Here is a 17,641-nt window from a genome sequence, read left to right as displayed (position 1 = left end):
CAGGGGAAATACTAGAGACAGTGGAGCCAGAGGCCATAGTGGAGCAAGGTTACAATCAGTAGTAGTCTACAACCTCTATAAAACCAGCTGCAAGTTGGCCTCTGCCTGCTGCATGCTTCATCCTGGGCTCCAACACAGCCAGTTGTAGCTTGGAAGTGTCGTCTGCACAGATAGAAACACTCACTCCTGTGTCTGTGGGGTTCAGTAACGCCAGCTGTTCCCCTGCTGTGCGGATGGCAAAGTCTCCTGCTGCCTCCAAAATCACGCAACATCTTATTTTCTACTTGCTCCAAGTAGGCCTCAGCCTGCTCGGAGCATTGATCCTGGGCTCCAACACAGCCAGTTGTAGCTTGGAAGTGCCGTCCGCACAGATAGAAACACTCGCTCCAGTGTCTGTGGGGTTCAGTAACGCCAGCTGCTCCCCTGCTGTGTGAATGGCAAAGTCTCCTGCTGCCTACACCGTCACACTACTGCTGATTTTTAACCGTGGTCCACTTCGGCCTCTTGCTCTACTGTCTCTAGTATTTCCCCTGGCCTTCAACCCCGCCAGTCGCTGCTCTGAAGTGTCGTCTGCACAATCCACAGTTGTTCCTGTGTTACTGGGGCTCAGTCACGTCAGTTGATCCCCTGATTTGTGTCCAGCAATGTCTCCTGCTCTGTCCCCATTCCCATTACTAGTAGTGGGAATGTGGACAGAGCAGGAGACCTTGCCGGACACACATCATGGAATCAACTGACGTGACTGAACCCCTGTAACCCAGGAACAAGTGTGGATTGTGCAGATGACACTTCAGAGCAGCAACTGCCGGGGTTGGAGGCCAGGGGAAATACTAGAGACAGTAGAGCCAAAGGCCGAAGTGGAGCACAGTTACAATCAGTAGTTGTGTACAACCAATATAAAACTCGCTCCAAGTATGCCTCACCCTGCTGCATGATTGACCCCTGGGCTCCAACATCGCCAGTTGCTGCTCTGAAGTGTCTTTGGCACGGGTACTCCCTCCTGCCCAGCCTGTTTCCAGCACGCCTGCTGTTTCCGGGTAGTGTCAACGTCACTTTGCCACCGATACGTTGTCCTGTCGTGTTGCGGTCGGGTTAGCCGAGTCTATGGTGCCTGTAGATTCGTTGCTTCCTATGTGGGCTGCGGGTTCTGGTAATAGGACAAGCACCCCCTGTTGGACTATGGGATTCGGTAACTGCGTCCTGCTCGCGGCCTTGCAACTGTCACGTCCGCCATGTCTGTTTGTCTCAAGAACTCCTGGAGCGATGTGCATGCGCATGTTTTGTCTGCTGTCCTGCATGTTCCCTAGAGCAGTGTGCAGACTCACCTCATGTCTGAGCTGCAGGATGCCTGCGTTTCTGCTCTGCCTTCTGTGATCTTCTCGTCATGTCTGGAGTCCTTGATCATGTGACGTTTCTTAAGATCCTGCACTGTCTGGTTCTGCAATCATCTCGTCATGTCTAGAATCCCGGATCATGTGTTCTTCCTAGGATCCTGCACTGGTTGGTTCGGTGATCATCTCGTCATGTCTGAAACCCTGATCATGTGATGTTTCCTAAGATCCTGCACTGTCTGGTTCTGCTATCGTCTCGTCATGTCTAGAATCCCGGAAGTGCTCCCCTGGTCCTGACCTGGAGGAGGAGGTGCTATGCCCTATATCAGGCCGCCTCTTCCTATGCTCAGGGCCTGATTATTGTGTTGCTTCCCTGCAAGGCTCTGGGTCTGTCGGGTTGCTCCCTCTATTCTGTGCCCTTGCACTTTGCTCTGTAGTGCGTCTCTGCACACGCTCCGTGCTCGTATTCCGCCTCTTGTCTTGTGTTGTCTCTCGTGCCATGTTTGTCTTTGCCTTGCTTTGCCTTGTAGTCCTTCTGCTGTTCTTTGTCTTAGTCTGTTTTGCTATGTCTCGCCTTAGCTATGCTTTGACTTGTAGTCCTTCTTGTGTTCTCTGCCTCGCCTGTTTTGCCATGTCTTGCTTTTGCTATGCTTTGACTTGTAGTCCTCCCTGTGTTCTCTTCCTTGCTATTCCTTGCTTTGTGTTCCTCCCTATGGTCTCAGTCTTTGCTTGCTCTGCTTCGCTCTCTCCTATGGTGCTCTGTAGTGCTCCCTGGCACACGCACCATTTCTCCTCTCCTTAGTGCTCGTTTCTATGTCTAGTCCCAAGGTCTTCCCTTGGCCCGGCTTTGGGCTTCTGCCTACGCTCCGCTGCTAGACTCTGTCCTCGCTCTGACCTGGCTCTGTTTCTGCTTGTGTTCCTTGCCTTGCTCCCTGCCTTGTCCTTGCATTGAACCCCGGTATGGGTTCCCCTTGGCCGTCTCCTGTGCCGTGGTAAGTGCCACGTGTTTGTGTACAGCCGTGTGCACTGGCCAGTGTGGCTTGCCCCCTGCGTGGCTCCTAGCACGCAGCCCTTCCTTGTGCCCTGGCGTGGCTCCTAGCACGCACCCTGCCTTGAACCCTGGCGTGGCTCCTAGCACGCACCCTGCCCTGAACCTGGCGTGGTTCCTAGCACGAAGGTTCCTTTGCCCGCCTCCTGTGCCTTAGTCATGCCTCGTGCTGGCGTTACAGCCGTGTGCATTGGCCAGTGAGGTGTGCGTCTCTGCGTGGCTCCTAGCACGCAGCCCTGCCTTGAACCCTGGCGTGGCTCTTAGCACGCACCCTGCCTTGAACCTTGGCATGTCTCTACACGCACTCTGTCTTGTACCTTGGACCCTGGCGTGGCTCTACACACGCACCCTGTCTTGTGCCTTGGCGTGTCTCTACACGCACTCTGTCTTGTACCTTGTGCCTTGGCGTGTCTCTACACGCACTCTTTCTTATCCTATGCTTTGGTGTGGCTCTACACACGCACCCTGTCTCGTTTTTGAACCTTGGCGTGTCCCCTACACACGCACCTCGCTTTGAACCCTGGCGTGTCCCCTACACACGCACCTTGCCTTGCACCTAGCCTTGAACCCTGGCGTGTCCCCTACACACGCACTTAGCCTTGAAGCCCTGGCGTGTCCCCTATACACGCACCTAGCCTTGGACCTTGGCGTGTTCCCTAAACACGCACCCTGCTTGGATATCTGTCGTGCCTCCTTGCCTGAACACTGGTTTGCCTGCCGGATGCCCGGAACCTGCCGACCGTTGCCAGAGGTCCGGAACCAGATGACTACGGCCTGATGTCCGGAGCTGACGTCCGCAGCCTGATTCCTGGACCCTGTCGGTTTGCCAGCAGTCTGGAGTCCGATGCCATCATGCCATTACCTGTGCCTAGGCGTGCCACCTGGCACGTACCATGTTATGGACCTTGGCGAGCCCACGCGCGCACCTTGCACGTTTGGCTTGTTTACTCTGTATGTGATCCTGTGTTATTCTAATGAAGATACCTTGCACCTACGTCTAGTCTCGTCTTGCTTCCTGCTCGTCCTTGTCGTCAGACACTAGTCTAGTGTCCCCTGAGCTGGCCGTCTGGTCCCAGCAGTCGTGGTGGCTCACCCCCTTGGTCTTGCCCCTGACACTCCCTGTATAGGGGGTGGATTCTCACAAGGTCAGCTCGCTTTCGGTGGGTGGGTGCCACGACCCAGAGGGTCCACTCAAAAAATGGGCTCAGCTGGAGCGGAGTCCGTCACAGCAACTTTGTTGATTATGGGTACCTTCTGCTACCCATCCGGGTTCCAGCACCATCAGCTGGTTCTCGGCAATGTCTTTGGCATGGGTACTCCCTCCTGCCCAGCCGGGTTCCAGCACCGTCAGCTGTTTCTCGGCAGAGCCTTTGGCCGAGGTGCCTCCTTCTCGGTGTCCGAGTTCCAGCAACGTCTGCTGGTTCTTGGTAGTGCTTTAACGCACTGGTACCTCCTGCTTAGAAACCGTGTTCCAGCACCGTCAGCTGGTCCACAGTTGTGCCATTGGCTCTTGTTCCTTCTGCTACCCATCCGGGTTCCAGCACCGCCAGCTGGTTCTCGGCAGTGTCTTTGGCACGGGTACTCCCTCCTGCCCAGCCTGGTTCCAGCACGCCTGCTGTTTCTGGGTAGTGTCAATGTCACTTTGCCACCAATCCGTTGTCCTGTCTTGTTGCAGTTGGGTTAGCCGAGTCTATGGTGCCTGCAGTTTCGGTGCTTCCTTTGTGGGCTGCGAGTTCTGGTACTAAAGGCTGGTTCCGTAGTGCCAATAGGACAAGCACCCCCTGTTGGACTGTGGGATTCGGTAACTGCATCCTGCTCGCGGCCTTGCAACTTTGTTGATTATGGGTACCTTCTGCTACCCATCCGGGTTCCAGCACCGTCAGCTGGTTCTCGGCAGAGCCTTTGGCCTAGGTGCCTCCTTCTTGGTATCCGAGTTCCAGCAACGTCTGCTGGTCCTTGGTAGTGCTTTGTAGCACAGGTAACTCCTGCTTAGTAACCGTGTTCCAGCACCGTCAGCTGGTCCACAGTTGTGCCATTGGCTCTTGTTCCTTCTTCTGCCCCTCCGGGTTCCAGCACTGTCAACTGGTCCTCGCTAGTTTCATTTGCTATTGTTCCTTCTGCTACCCATCCGGGTTCCAGTACCGTCAGCTGGTTCTCGGCAGTTCCTCAGCCTTCTTGTACCTTCTGCTACTTTTCCAAGTTCAAGCTTTTGGAAATGGTTTTTGATTCTCACTCTGGTTCTCCCTGACAATGACCCTGAAGACGATGACCCTGAAGACCACACAGAAGAATACCGAAAAGATGACCCTGAAGAAGATGACCAAGAGGACAAAGAACTTGAAGACAACCACCAAGATGCAGAACAACAAGAGACAGAAGAACAAGAAGCATAAAAACCAAAAGCAGAAGAACATTAAGCATAAGATTAAAAATCTGAGCAAATGATATCTAATTTATAAGCAGAAGAAGACTAAGCAGTGTATGGGGGTGAGTCCGTTCCTCCTCGTTTTGCCCCTGGAAAAGGCCTGCTGCTGCAGGCCAAACTGAACGCGGACAAATCCTGTTGTAAATCTTTTGTGACAGGTTGAACGGAAGGTGTAATCTTCAAACTTTTATAGATTATAACTACAGGAATGCCTGACACAAATAAGAATATGATGAAGAAGAATAGGAAGAAGATGAAGAAGTAGAATATGAAGAAGAATAATAGTTGAATAAGAAGAATATGAAGAATGTAAAAAAAAAAAATAGGAAGAAGGTGAAGAAGAAGAAGAAGAAGATGAATAAGGTGAAGAAGAAGTTGATGAAAAAGATGCTGCTGAGGATGATGAAGGAGAAAGTGTGGGAGAAGTAAAAAAGAAGGTGAAGAGCATGGAAGTAGTGAAACATACATATCTGACAAAATATTAAAGACTTTAACATAGTCAATATCTTTGTAACTACGAACGTCTTTAAAAAAAAAAAAAATTACTGCTATTCCATTTGATTGGGCTAAACCTCTATGGCTTTAATATCTCCTACACCTCCCACAATACATTCTACATTATTATTAGTTGTTTTTCTTCATGTAGAATTAACCTACAGGGAAAAAAAGGGTTTTTTTATTCCGATATTTCTGTTCCATTGACTTGAATGGGACTTCCGGGATCGGAATCGGCGATACGCTATACTTTTTTAAGATCGGCCGATCCATTCCGATCCGATATTCTTCAGTATCAGGTGGTATCGCTCAACACTAGTTAAGAGGCACACTGAGATTCTGTCGCCCTGGGCCCAGGAAAACCTAGAGCCGGCACTGTTACGACTATCAGTGATCAATGAGGAGGAAATGTTGTTATCCTAAGAAGGCTGAAAAAGCAATGAATAAACTGTGTGTGACAGGATCCTAACTTAATAATCCATGGGATCCACTGGTATTTATTTGCTTTTTTAGCCTTTATTGGTTTAAAGAGTTGTTGTACAGCTGTTTTGTGATGACAATTGTATGGACTTGTTTTTAATTATTTTATTTTTTAATTTATGCTTTTAAAATAACTTAGAAAAAGTTTGCTGTATGGAGCAATATGAGGGGCTCATTATTCTATATTGAGCACTATGTGGTGCCCATGGTACTGTAAGGAGGAATATATGGGGCTCATTATTCTGTCTGAAGTACTGTGTGGTGTCCTTAATACTGTATGGAGAAATATATGGAGCTCATTATACTGTATGGAGCACTACGTCGTGGCCATAATATTGTATGGATGACTATACTGTCCGATTTCAGAGCTATTGTAGAATTTACAATATATATCAGTCATGTAATAAAAGAAGTGAAATCTTTGGCATTGTACTATACCTATATTTCTTTGACGTATCTTACATCATGCATTATAGTATAGGTTTAAGGGGCCCACTGAGACTCTGTCGTGCTGGGCCCACGAAAACCTAGAGCCGGCACTGTTACGACTAAAGTGATCAATGAGGAGGAAAAGTTGTATCCTAAAAGCACTGAAAAAGCGATGAATAAACTGTGTGTCACAGGATCCTAACTTAATAATCCATGGGATCCACTGGTATTTATTAGCTTTTTTTAGCCTTCATTGGTTTAAAGAGTTGTTGCACAGCTGTTTTTCATGGACTTTAGCTCAGCGTTCAATACCATTGATCCGAATTTACTTCATAAGAAAATGGTAGCTCTTGGAGTCCCTCTCAACTTATGCTTGTGGATTTATAACTTCCTGACAGCCAGGATACAGAGTGTAAAAGTTGGACCATTCACTTCGGACACCTTGGTCACAAACATCGGGGCACCTCAGGGGTGTGTTTTGTCACCGTTACTGTTTTCTCTCTATACGAATGATTGCATCTCTTCAGCAGACTCAGTAAAAATCTTGAAATTTGCCAATGATATGACACTGATTGGTTTCATCAGGGGAAATGCTGAAGACTTGTATCGGAGAGAGGTGGAAAGAATATGTGACTGGTGTAAAGCCAATAATCTTGTACTCAACACTAAAAAAACTGCTGAGATGGTTGTGAATTTTAGGAAAGATCAACATGAGATACTTCCAATCTACATCCATGACGAAGTGGTTCTTAGGGTCACAGAGACCAAATTCCTTGGTGTTATCATGTCTCATGATCTTAAATGGGGGAAAAACGTGGATGCTGTTTTAAGAAAAGCACAACAGAGGATGTTCTTCCTGTGTCAGCTGAAAAGATATGGTTTGTCTAAGAATTTGCTGATCTTATTCTTTAATGCTGTCATCAGATCTGTGATTTGTTCCTCTCTGATAGTCTGGTATGGGGGAGCCACTGCGCATGACAAACTCCGCTTACAAAGGACTTTCAGAACAGCAGAGAGACTTATAGGTTCCCCCTGCCTAAAATCCAGGATCTTTATGATAAGAGTAGTCGATCCCACGCATTGAAAATGTCATCCGATCCCTCTCACCCGGGACACTCCTCATTCCAACTACTCCCTTCAGGACGTCGCTTCAGAGTCCCCAAATGCAGCACCAACCGCCATATGAACAGCTTCTATCCACTCTCTGTTCAACAATTAAATCGTCATGTGTAGACTATATACTGTATCTGTCTTGTTAGATGTTACTTGTTTATCTGTTGCTATATATTATGTTGCCTCTTTGCCACAAAGAATTCCTTGTATATATGTAATATGTACTTGGCGATAATAAATAAATTTGATTGAATTTGATTTGATTGTTTTGTGATGACAACTGTATGGACTTGTTTTTAATGATTTTATTTTTGAATTTATGCTTTTAAAAGAACTTAGAAAAAGTTTGCTTTGTGGTGTAATTTGCTGGACTCCATTTTTTTATATTTCTGCAGATACACCTACAATTGTACTCAAAAGTTTACATACCCCAGCAGAATTTTTGCTTTCTTGTCCTTTTTTCAGAGAATATGAATGTTAAGACCAAAACTTTTTCTCCACCCATGGTTAGTGGATAGGTGATGCCATTTATTGTCAAACTTCTGTGTTTTCTCTTTTAAAATCATAATGACAACCCAAGACATACAAATGACCCTGTTCAAAAGTTTACATACCCCATTCCTTAATACCGTGTATTGCCCCCTCTAACATCAATGACAGCTTGAAGTCTTTTGTGGTAGTTATGGACAAGGTTCTTTATTTTCTCAGATGGTAAAGCTGTCCACTCTTCTTAGCAAAAAGCCTCCAGTTCCTGTAAATTCCTGGGCTGTCTAGCATGAACTGCGTGCTTGAGATCTTCCCAGAGTGGCTCAATTGATACTTAGGTCAGGAAACTGAGAAGGCCACTCTAGAACCTTCTATCACGATCCATTTTTGGATCTGTGTCGGTTTGGGCTGCCCACATAAAAACTTTTTTCCTTTCAGGCCATTGGGGGTTAATATTATTTTTTCCCCCGGTGGCCACTGGTGTTACTACATGTTTAGTTAGTCTGTGTGTGCTGGTGGTGACCAATCCCACCTTCCTATATCTTCCTATATAAGGTCACCTGGTGCATCAGCTGACTGTTGGTTATGACAGGTCCTTTAGGGATACCAACCGTGGTGAAGACTGGAACTACCTGGTGCAGTGGTGGTTCAGCTTATCTGGAGCATTGGTGATACTGCTGAAAGCTGAGTTCAGGAGCCTTACTCTGCTGCTTGGAGCATTGGCAGCAGAGAAAGCTAAGTGTTTTTTTTTAGCCCTGTCTGTATCTCCCCTTGGTGTTTATTAGTGCAGTGGTGGGACCAGTGTCTGCACTTACCAATTCCTTAGTGAGGGATAGGTGCAGGTTAAGTGAGGGACAAGGTATCCTGCTTGGCGACAGGTTAAAAGAACCTGTATAGGGATGCTAGTAAGAGCAGGGCACATGCTCAGGAGATTGCAGGAGGTGTCAATTTCCCCATTTCGTATCGCAGGGCCCACCATTGTAATTGTTTCCCCAGTGTCCCCTTGTTTGTCCAGTTGTTTTGGTGACTGACCGATCTTTGGGTCGCGTCACGCAGGGCCAGTCACATATCGTGACATTATATCCAAACGCCCATTTTTTCTGGTGAGCCATGGCCCAAATGCAGACCTTTGTCCAATTGCTTCAGACCCTCACTGAGGAGAGCGGGGTGCTGCGTGGTGTGGTGGAGTAGCAGCTGCAGCAGTTGGTGGGGTTCGGGGCCTCAGCTCAGGTTCAGGCTCAACCAGAACCCAAGTTATCTCTCCCAGACAGATTTTCTGGGGGGGAGAGATAATTTTCTGGTTTTTCAGGAGGCCTGCAAGCTAAACTTCAGGCTCCCCCTCGTTCTTCAGGGAGTGTGGAACAGCGGGTGGGATTCATCATATCCATTCTTAAGGGTGATCCCCAATCCTGGGCCTTCTCCCTGCCATCCGATTCACCAACTCTACGGTCGGTGGACGAGTTTTTTGCGGCTTTGGCTAATATGACCCATGTAGTTCTTGCTAGGGAGGAGGACACACTGTTGTAGGCGGACAAGCCCAGGCAGTTGGGAGGAGTTGGTTCACCAGCGGTGTTGCCTGCGGTTCGTCGTGGTTTGGGGGCATGTTTTTGCTGTGGGCAGACTGGTCATTTTTTTATGGTCTGCCCGGCTCGCGCCAAAACTTCTGTATCACCAAAGAAGCCACGTTCCCCTGATGGTGTGGAGGGAGGCGACCAGGGAGTGTATATTTCCTCCATTTTATTCTCTCAATGTACTATATCAGCAGAAGTGGTTGTTGGCAGGGTACCTGAGGGCATACTGGTGTTTGTGGACAGTGGAGTGGGAGTCAATCTGGTGGACGCTCACTTTGTCCAGACCCATGGCCTGAGGTATAGGATGCTGGCCAAACCCCTAAGTGTCCAGGCCATTGACTCTGTCCCACTGAGCCAGGGGAGGCTGACCCAAGTCGTAGAAAATATACATCTGCATATAGGGACTCATCATGAAGAGTCCCTGTCATGCTACGTCTTGGGGGCTATGCCACCACCTATCATTTTAGGCCTCCCTTGGCTGGAAAGACACAACCTGGTAATAGATTGGCGGTCTAGGGAAGTAGTCAGCTGGGATCAGTCATGTGAGGGCTGTTGCCCGGGGGCTACTATCTCTGCCGCCTTTCTATAACCGTCCCTTTCTTCTCCAGTGGGGGCAGCAGCAGTGCTGCCAGGGAGTAGGGGAATGTCTCAACTCTCACCATTAGCCAACCCTGAGAGGCAGAGTCCTCAAGGAGGAGGGGTCGGAGGAGGGTGGTGGTTCCCTCTCAGAATTGTGGGGGTGTGAGTGTTGTGACACAGGAGGACACCTCTGTTGTCAGTTCCTTAAAGAGTTTACCTTCTTGTGGAAAACGTGTGCATGGTAATAAACGTTCCGGTCCGGACTTGTGTGTAAATGAGTATGTATGGGTGTCCACCAAAAACATCCAGTGGAAGTGTGCTGCTGGAGTCTGGAGTTCTCGGGTGATCAGGCCATATCAGGTGTCAGCCATCCTTGGCCAGGGGACTTAGCAACTGGAGTTACCCCCAGTAATGCCCATACTCAACTCATTCCCCAGGTTGGTGCTCGGGAGATTTGCGGTGCCTCCAGAGCATACGTTGTCACCTCCATCAGCTCACGTTTGTCATGAACCTGAGAGTCAGGTGGTTGCTGAGGTGAACTCTGCTGGATTTAGGAGTCCTCTCTGTAAGTGGTTTTCCGATGAGGTGTGCTAGTTTGGGCTGCTCCCATATAAACTTTTTTTCCTTTCATGCCATCGGGGGTTAATGTTAGTTTTTCTCCCCGGTGGCCGCTGGTGTTACTACATGTTTAGTTAGTCTGCGTTTGCTGGTGGTGACCACTTCCACCTTCCTATATAAGGTTACCTGGTACATTGGCTGACTTGGTTATGACAGGTCCTTTAGGGATACCAACTGTGGTGAAGACTGGAACTACCTAGTGCAGTGGTGGTTCAGCTTATCTGGAGCAGTGGTGATACTGCTGAAAGCTGAGTTCAGGAGCCTTACTTTGTTGCTTGAAGCATTGGTAGTAGAGAAAGATAAGTGTTGTTTTGTTTAACCCTGCCTTTTGTATCTCCCCTTGGTGTTTATTAGTGCAGTGGTGGGACCAGTGTCTGCACTTACCAATTCCCTAGTGAGGGACAGGTGCAGGGTAAGTGAGGGACAAGGTATCCTGCTCGGCGACAGGTTGAAAGACCCTGTATAGGGACGCTAGTAAGAGCAGGGCACATGCTCAGGAGAGTGCAGGAGGTGTCCTTTTCCCCATTCCCTATGACAGGCCCACCATTGTAATTGTCTCCCTGGTGTCCCCTTGTTTGTCCAGTTGTTATGGTGATGGACCGATCGTCAGGTCGTGTCACGCAGGGCCAGTCACATATTGTGACACCTTCACTGTGGTCTGCTGTAGCCTATGACAGGTCAACTTGGCCTTGTGTTTTAGATCCTTGTCATGTTAGAATGTCCAAGTACGTCCCATGCGCAGCTTCCGGACAGATTATTACAAATTTGCTGATAATGTGCTTCATTCATCTGTCCTTCAATTTTGACCAAGGTAATGATTATACAAAGTAGTCAAGTGCTATGTATATTCTTCTGTATTATAAAGATCCATAAAATAAAGCGCAGATACACATGATATACCCTGACTTCATTAATAACTTTATTCAAGTTGGATAATGTGAAAGTTTCCATTAAAAGTCAGGACAATAGTCTTAAATGTGGCCCTGATGATGATGGGCCCTTGACTCATGAAGAGTCATCCTTTAACAGGAGAGGAAAAACCCCCAGTGGAGGAAACCTCTAGGGAACCATGGTTAAAGGAGTGCCCTTCCCTTGGGCTGCGAATAGGTGAGAGCAGAGACCGAGCCCGGAATCTGCCTCTTCTTACAGCCTGTACCTCACCTGTGTCGTGAGTACACTTGGCTGCTGAAAGTCTAGTAAATGTCATATCCATAGGTGAGAGCAGTCCAAGCCTGGAATCTGCCTCTTCATGCAGCAGGTAAGTCACTTGTCTGTGAACACATCTGACTGCGGAAAGTCCGGTAAGTGTCATATCCATAGGTGAGAGCAGTCCAAGCCTGGAATCTGCCTCTTCATGCAGCAGGTAAGTCACTTGTCTGTGAACACATCTGACTGCGGAAAGTCCGGTAAGTGTCATATCCATAGGTGAGAGCAGTCCAAGCCTGGAATCTGCCTCTTCATGCAGCAGGTAAGTCACTTGTCTGTGAACACGTCTGACTGCGGAAAGTCCGGTAAGTGTCATATCCATAGGTGAGAGCAGTCCAAGCCTGGAATCTGCCTCTTTATGCAGCAGGTAAGTCACTTGTCTGTGAACACGTCTGACTGCGGAAAGTCCGTTAAGTTTCATATCCATGGGTGAGAGCAGAGACCGAGCCCGGAATCTGTCTCTTTTTGCTTAATCTCGGGTTGCCTGATCCTCACATGGTAGCCACCATGTAAGGGATTTGTAGTGGAGTCATCGTCTCCTGCTAGATACCTTGAGTTCTTTTCTCAGTCTGTTTGCTATTCTGACTTCTGCCACGTATGGTACTGTGTGGATTTCAGCATACAGCTAATCCTTATCCACTTCCCCCGTAAACAGACTGTATCTATGCTTACGACTGTATTTAGGAAGGTGATCATGTGAATGATGACGGTGGGCAATCACAGACCATAATCGACGATGTGGTCGATTTTGTGGCTGATCTTGTGACGGACGATATAGTGGAGAACGGGTGAAAACTACAAGGGAATAAACAGCGTATCAGTAGTGGCAGATAACAGAGACAACAGCATGATACAGAGTGCAATTACATCAGTAACTAACATAAAAGAGGCTGCACAGTAACATTACAACACAGCTATGGCAACGTTCATGCTCTAACACTATCTTGCTCTATTCAGAAATGCAACCTATCTGTAATCAGTGTAAAGCATTAACTAAACTAAGAGATACAGACTACACAGAGGCTGTTTAACACAAACACATAAATGAATTCTAGTCTCACCGGAATCCGCTGGTCAGAAACAATGCTTTGTAGGGAGTTTAAAGTGAAGCGAGACAGCCAGGATACTAGTGTATCACTAAGAAAAGCCCAGGAAAGATGTGTACATTTCTCTTTCTACCTGGGAAAACTAAGGAGGCATTCTATGCATAACACACTATTCCTTAAAGGAGAATTCTCTCTTGTACACAGAAACAAGATAAATGAGTTTAAAATAACTTCTAAAGGCTGTAACTGGTAATACACTATGAATTTTAGCTTGCTGCACATGAATGGGCAGAATACTCCCCGCTTGGCATCAGCCTGGAAATTCGCCAAAATGTTGTGACGTTTCAAAGCTTGATCCGTAACAATACTGATGTAAAAGTTTTGATAATCGGGGCCCTAAGCACTTTTGTAAGAAATTAAAGATGGTCTTTTGATAAACTTTGAGCTGACATATGAAAATCACTCACTTCTTTTAAGGCCTTGTTTGAATCGTAAATATCTCGTTTGATGTCCAGGTTGTGAGGACTTAGAATCATATGTATAATCATTTAAGTCTGGATCAATCTTCGACTCTTTCACCTCCAATATACCGGCCTTGTGTGGCATTGTAATGTCGCCAGAAGGACAGGAAATGTCAAATTCTCCTGTAACACAAAATATTGAAATTAGATTTAATAAAATGCAAGATTCTATGTGATTAAGATTATTGTTAACATTTACAGGTTATTATAACTTCTAAATAGAACATTAGACTGAAAGGGACCCAAGGGACCCAATCTCCAGAGAAATGCTCCAGCGTTCAGAGAAAACATAGTTTTCTGCTGAACCATGTGACTGTAAATCGGACTGGATATCACAATGTCTTTCTTATGTGAAGACTGGAAGTTGCTTTCTCATTATAAGTATATGGAACCTCGCCCTGATTCTCATAGGCTGACATTGGGGAAAGCGCTACCGCACCACACATAAGACATATTAATGTAAAGTCCTTGTTGGTGTAACTCTCCTATAATAATAGGTGCGCACTCCCGAAAATTAATGAAGTAATTGATAATAATCTAGGGGCCAATTTCACCTTAGATAAAGGCAGTGGCTACATTACAGTACAGATACATTTAAAATAAATTTATTTTATTAATGACGTTGGGAAACAAAGTAAAGTTAAAATTAAGAACGGTGCACCTAGGTTATTATCAGTTACCACACATAAGACGTCGTGTGAGCCGACAAAGCTGAATCGTGGTCACATGGTTCAGAAGACGACCAGAATGGCTCTGGAAACCAGAGAAGACGGCAAATGGTAAGTATTTTACCGCATGTACACTACACTACTGATATATCTAGGAGGGGTTAGACAATACATATGGAGCTGGAGAGCTTCTGTAAGGTCAGATTTATCCGGCTGTAGTTACCATTTAGTTTGGTGTTGCTCTCTGTAAAGTCGTCGGCACAATATTGGCTTTCAGCATCTTGCATTGGCTTTTTCTTTTTCAGACAACTATAAGAATTGCAAAAATAAAAGTCACATTGTAAATCACAAAGTAAAACATCTGTATTCTGCAGAATGCGAGAATGAAACATTTTATCTAGTCCTATCTGTAGAGAGATCACCAGTCAGTCATTTTGATGTCTTTGACAATCAGCAATTTAGTTTAGTAAAGTATATACAAGTTGTAGCAGAGCCAGGTAGGAAAGGGTTAAGTCCGAGCTTTGCAGGATTTGATAAGAAGCCCCTATAACTTTTTGCTGAAACCAGGGCCTGTGTTCACCAGATGTTTCAGTCTGCTGGATGGAGCTTGTGAGCTGGAGTTTTATGAAAGGAATAAAGCTGCACCGGTCTGGACCAAACCTCATTGACTGTGTGAACGCTGCGTAATCCCTGCCTGAGAGCGTGAATCCCTACAAAGTCTAATATGTACCCATCAGTTACCCACAGGGCACAGCCCTAGGGGTGACGAGTGAGTGAACCACAAGAGGCCTACATAAAATATTCCCATTACTGGAGTAACCTGAAGATGTGACATTTCCTCTACAGACTCCTGTGTAGCCCATAAATCATGACTTACTATACTTACCAATAGAAGATAGCAATGGCGCCAATGATTACTGCGAGGATGAAGACAGTGACGGCAGCAGGTATAACAATCCTACAGACTGGATCCTCAGATGTTTTTGGAGGCACGGTGACATTCTCTAAAAAGCGAAAGAACATAAGTGATCAGGTGACCAGAGCTGGAATGTGTTCAGAAGTGGAAACCAAATACATGGACTGGGCGGACTGAGGAACCAAGTATGACTATTAAAAGAGGGGAATTTAGTTTGGAAAAATGATGGATTATTTTTCCGTCATGTCAATATATAATGGACAATACAGAGATCTGTTCTTTTATATCCACATGATGGGAGATGTCACCTGAAATTACAAGTAACACATGAAAAATCCTCCATTCCACTCGTATTATGTGACGTCATATAAATCCCCAGTCACAGAAGAGAAGTTACAGAACCCCTAATGACACGGAGAAGACGCTCATAAACTGGGTCCTAATAATGGATCCTAATAGTTTCTGGGGCCGGAGGTGAAATGTTACATGTGAAGGACATATCTGATTTCTGAGCTGCTTATCGCCTGTCTCTTGTGGGCGCCTTCTGCTACATGTAGGAGTCAGTGCATCCAGCAAGGAGAGAGCAGTATTAATGCTCGGTGTCTCCTCTATGGGTTATTAGATTGGACACTGGAACCCAAACTGCATCTTTCCCCAATTTCACATTGAATGGTAAAATGAATGGTGTCATTCAAAACTACAACTCGTCCCGCAAAAAGATAAACAATCCTCATACGGCCATATGAAGGGAAAAAGTTATAGCTTTTGGAAGAAGTAGAGGAGGAAAAAGCCCAAAAATTAAAATTCGCTGAGGCGGGAAGGGGTTAACTCCATAGTCAGTGTATATGTGATAATGCCCTTACCTGCATAGATCCTGTCCTGCGCTCGTCTTGATAGATGGTTGAGCATAAAGATAGGAGCACCCTCTGCAGGTGCTAATAGCACGCTGAGAACTAGAAGTAGTCTAAACAGCATTGGAGCCTGGAGGAACATCGCTTACTGTGTACGGCACAATCAGCTTCTCCAGACAAAGGATCTGACTGCAAGATCGCTGGTTATAGCCAAGGATTCCGTGACATCACAATTGGAACCTAATTGTGACATCACGGGAGGCGGGGCTACACATGAGTGACATCATGGGGGCGGGGCTACACATGAGTGATGTCACAATTGGCGCTCATCCACAGGTGAGCAAATAAACTGACAATACAGAAACCTTCTCAGATTCAGCAAGAGAGCACGATATCAAGATATTACATTGTATGAGCTGCAGGACGACCTTAGTCATTTATCTTACAACTTGCCCTTGTGGTCTGATTTATGCTCACATAAAAACGTAGGAATTGAGAATCCGGATCCTTGAACACATGAAGGATATTAAGGCGGCAGAAAAGATGCCACAGGAAGACTTGGGTGCGAATGTAAAATTTAACCCTTTAGCCTAATATTTTTGAGACTTCCATCAGTGGCACTTACTCTGCTTGTGGGGAATTGATTGTCTTTATCCAGGTAATAGACGAGGTGACATGACCCAGAAATTGGCCCAATTAGAAAGCAAATGGATCACACCATTAAATGCATGAAGCCAAGGGGTTCAATGAACAATGGGGCTTTGGGAGTTTCCTATAAAATATTGATCTCGTGTCTGTTACTATATACAGGTCAGATATTTATCCTTGGCTCTTATGTCTTTTCTTTCCCAATTTTACATATACTGTAAATACTTTTTCTGGCAGTGAATACTTACTTTTTGCCATTTTTATTTGTCTGGATGGCGTGTTATCAATTATAATAAAATAATTTTCTTTTTGTATTTTTTCTAGGCTGTAGGATATAACACACATATGTCATCTTATATATTTATATATATCCTTGTTGTCACTTGGAATTTATCTTTTTGTTCCCTTAAAATTTATATATTTATTGTCTATTTTTTATCAACAGATATTCTGATTTTTTTTTTATTAATTTGTTATCACACATTTATGTTTATATATTGCCTGCATTTATACATATTTATTTCTCAAAGCTTATCATGCAATACCCAGATCTGATTCCAGTAGGACACGTCCCTTTCCCCTCCCGTTTTTATATATATATTTTAATAATGTCTCTTGTTTCATGTTGTCCTTACTAATAAAGTTGATAATTTGCCGTCTTTTGAATACATTTCTTTGGGGTGTACATATATTTCGGTGAGAAATTACACATCACATTCAATGTGTATACCTTAAAGTGATATACACATTATCCCTTCCTTTGTGGATTGGATGGATTGTTGCTGATATTTATTGAGAATTTCATGTCAATAGCACTTTTAAAAATATATTAGCTTAGAAAATTGGTGACGTGTTTAATACTACTTTCTCTGACACACAAGCCTTGGTTTAACGGGTAGAAGAATAAATAATGAGAAATATGACTTCAGCACCTTCCCATCACTGGAATCTTTGGATTATTCACTGACTGTGACTACTACTCCCATTTTCTATGTGCCTCAGCACTGCAATATTACACCACAATCAGTTTTAGGAATTTTTCTATCCCCATGGGTAATGAGCTGCGTGCTCGGACCTCTTATCATATGATCTCTCTGAGAAAGCTACCTAGCGAAACGTACGTCAGAGTTCTGGGGTTTTCCATTCATGTGTTGGTCTCTTTATGGTTTGTGTCATTACTGCATAGCCACTAAGATTTAGGCTGTGTGCA

This window comes from Dendrobates tinctorius, unplaced genomic scaffold (assembly GCF_039654945.1).
Source record: "Dendrobates tinctorius isolate UK_male_01 unplaced genomic scaffold, ASM3965494v1 ptg000129l, whole genome shotgun sequence".
Lineage (NCBI taxonomy): Eukaryota > Metazoa > Chordata > Amphibia > Anura > Dendrobatidae > Dendrobates > Dendrobates tinctorius.
Note: the sequence above shows the minus strand (reverse complement) of the source record.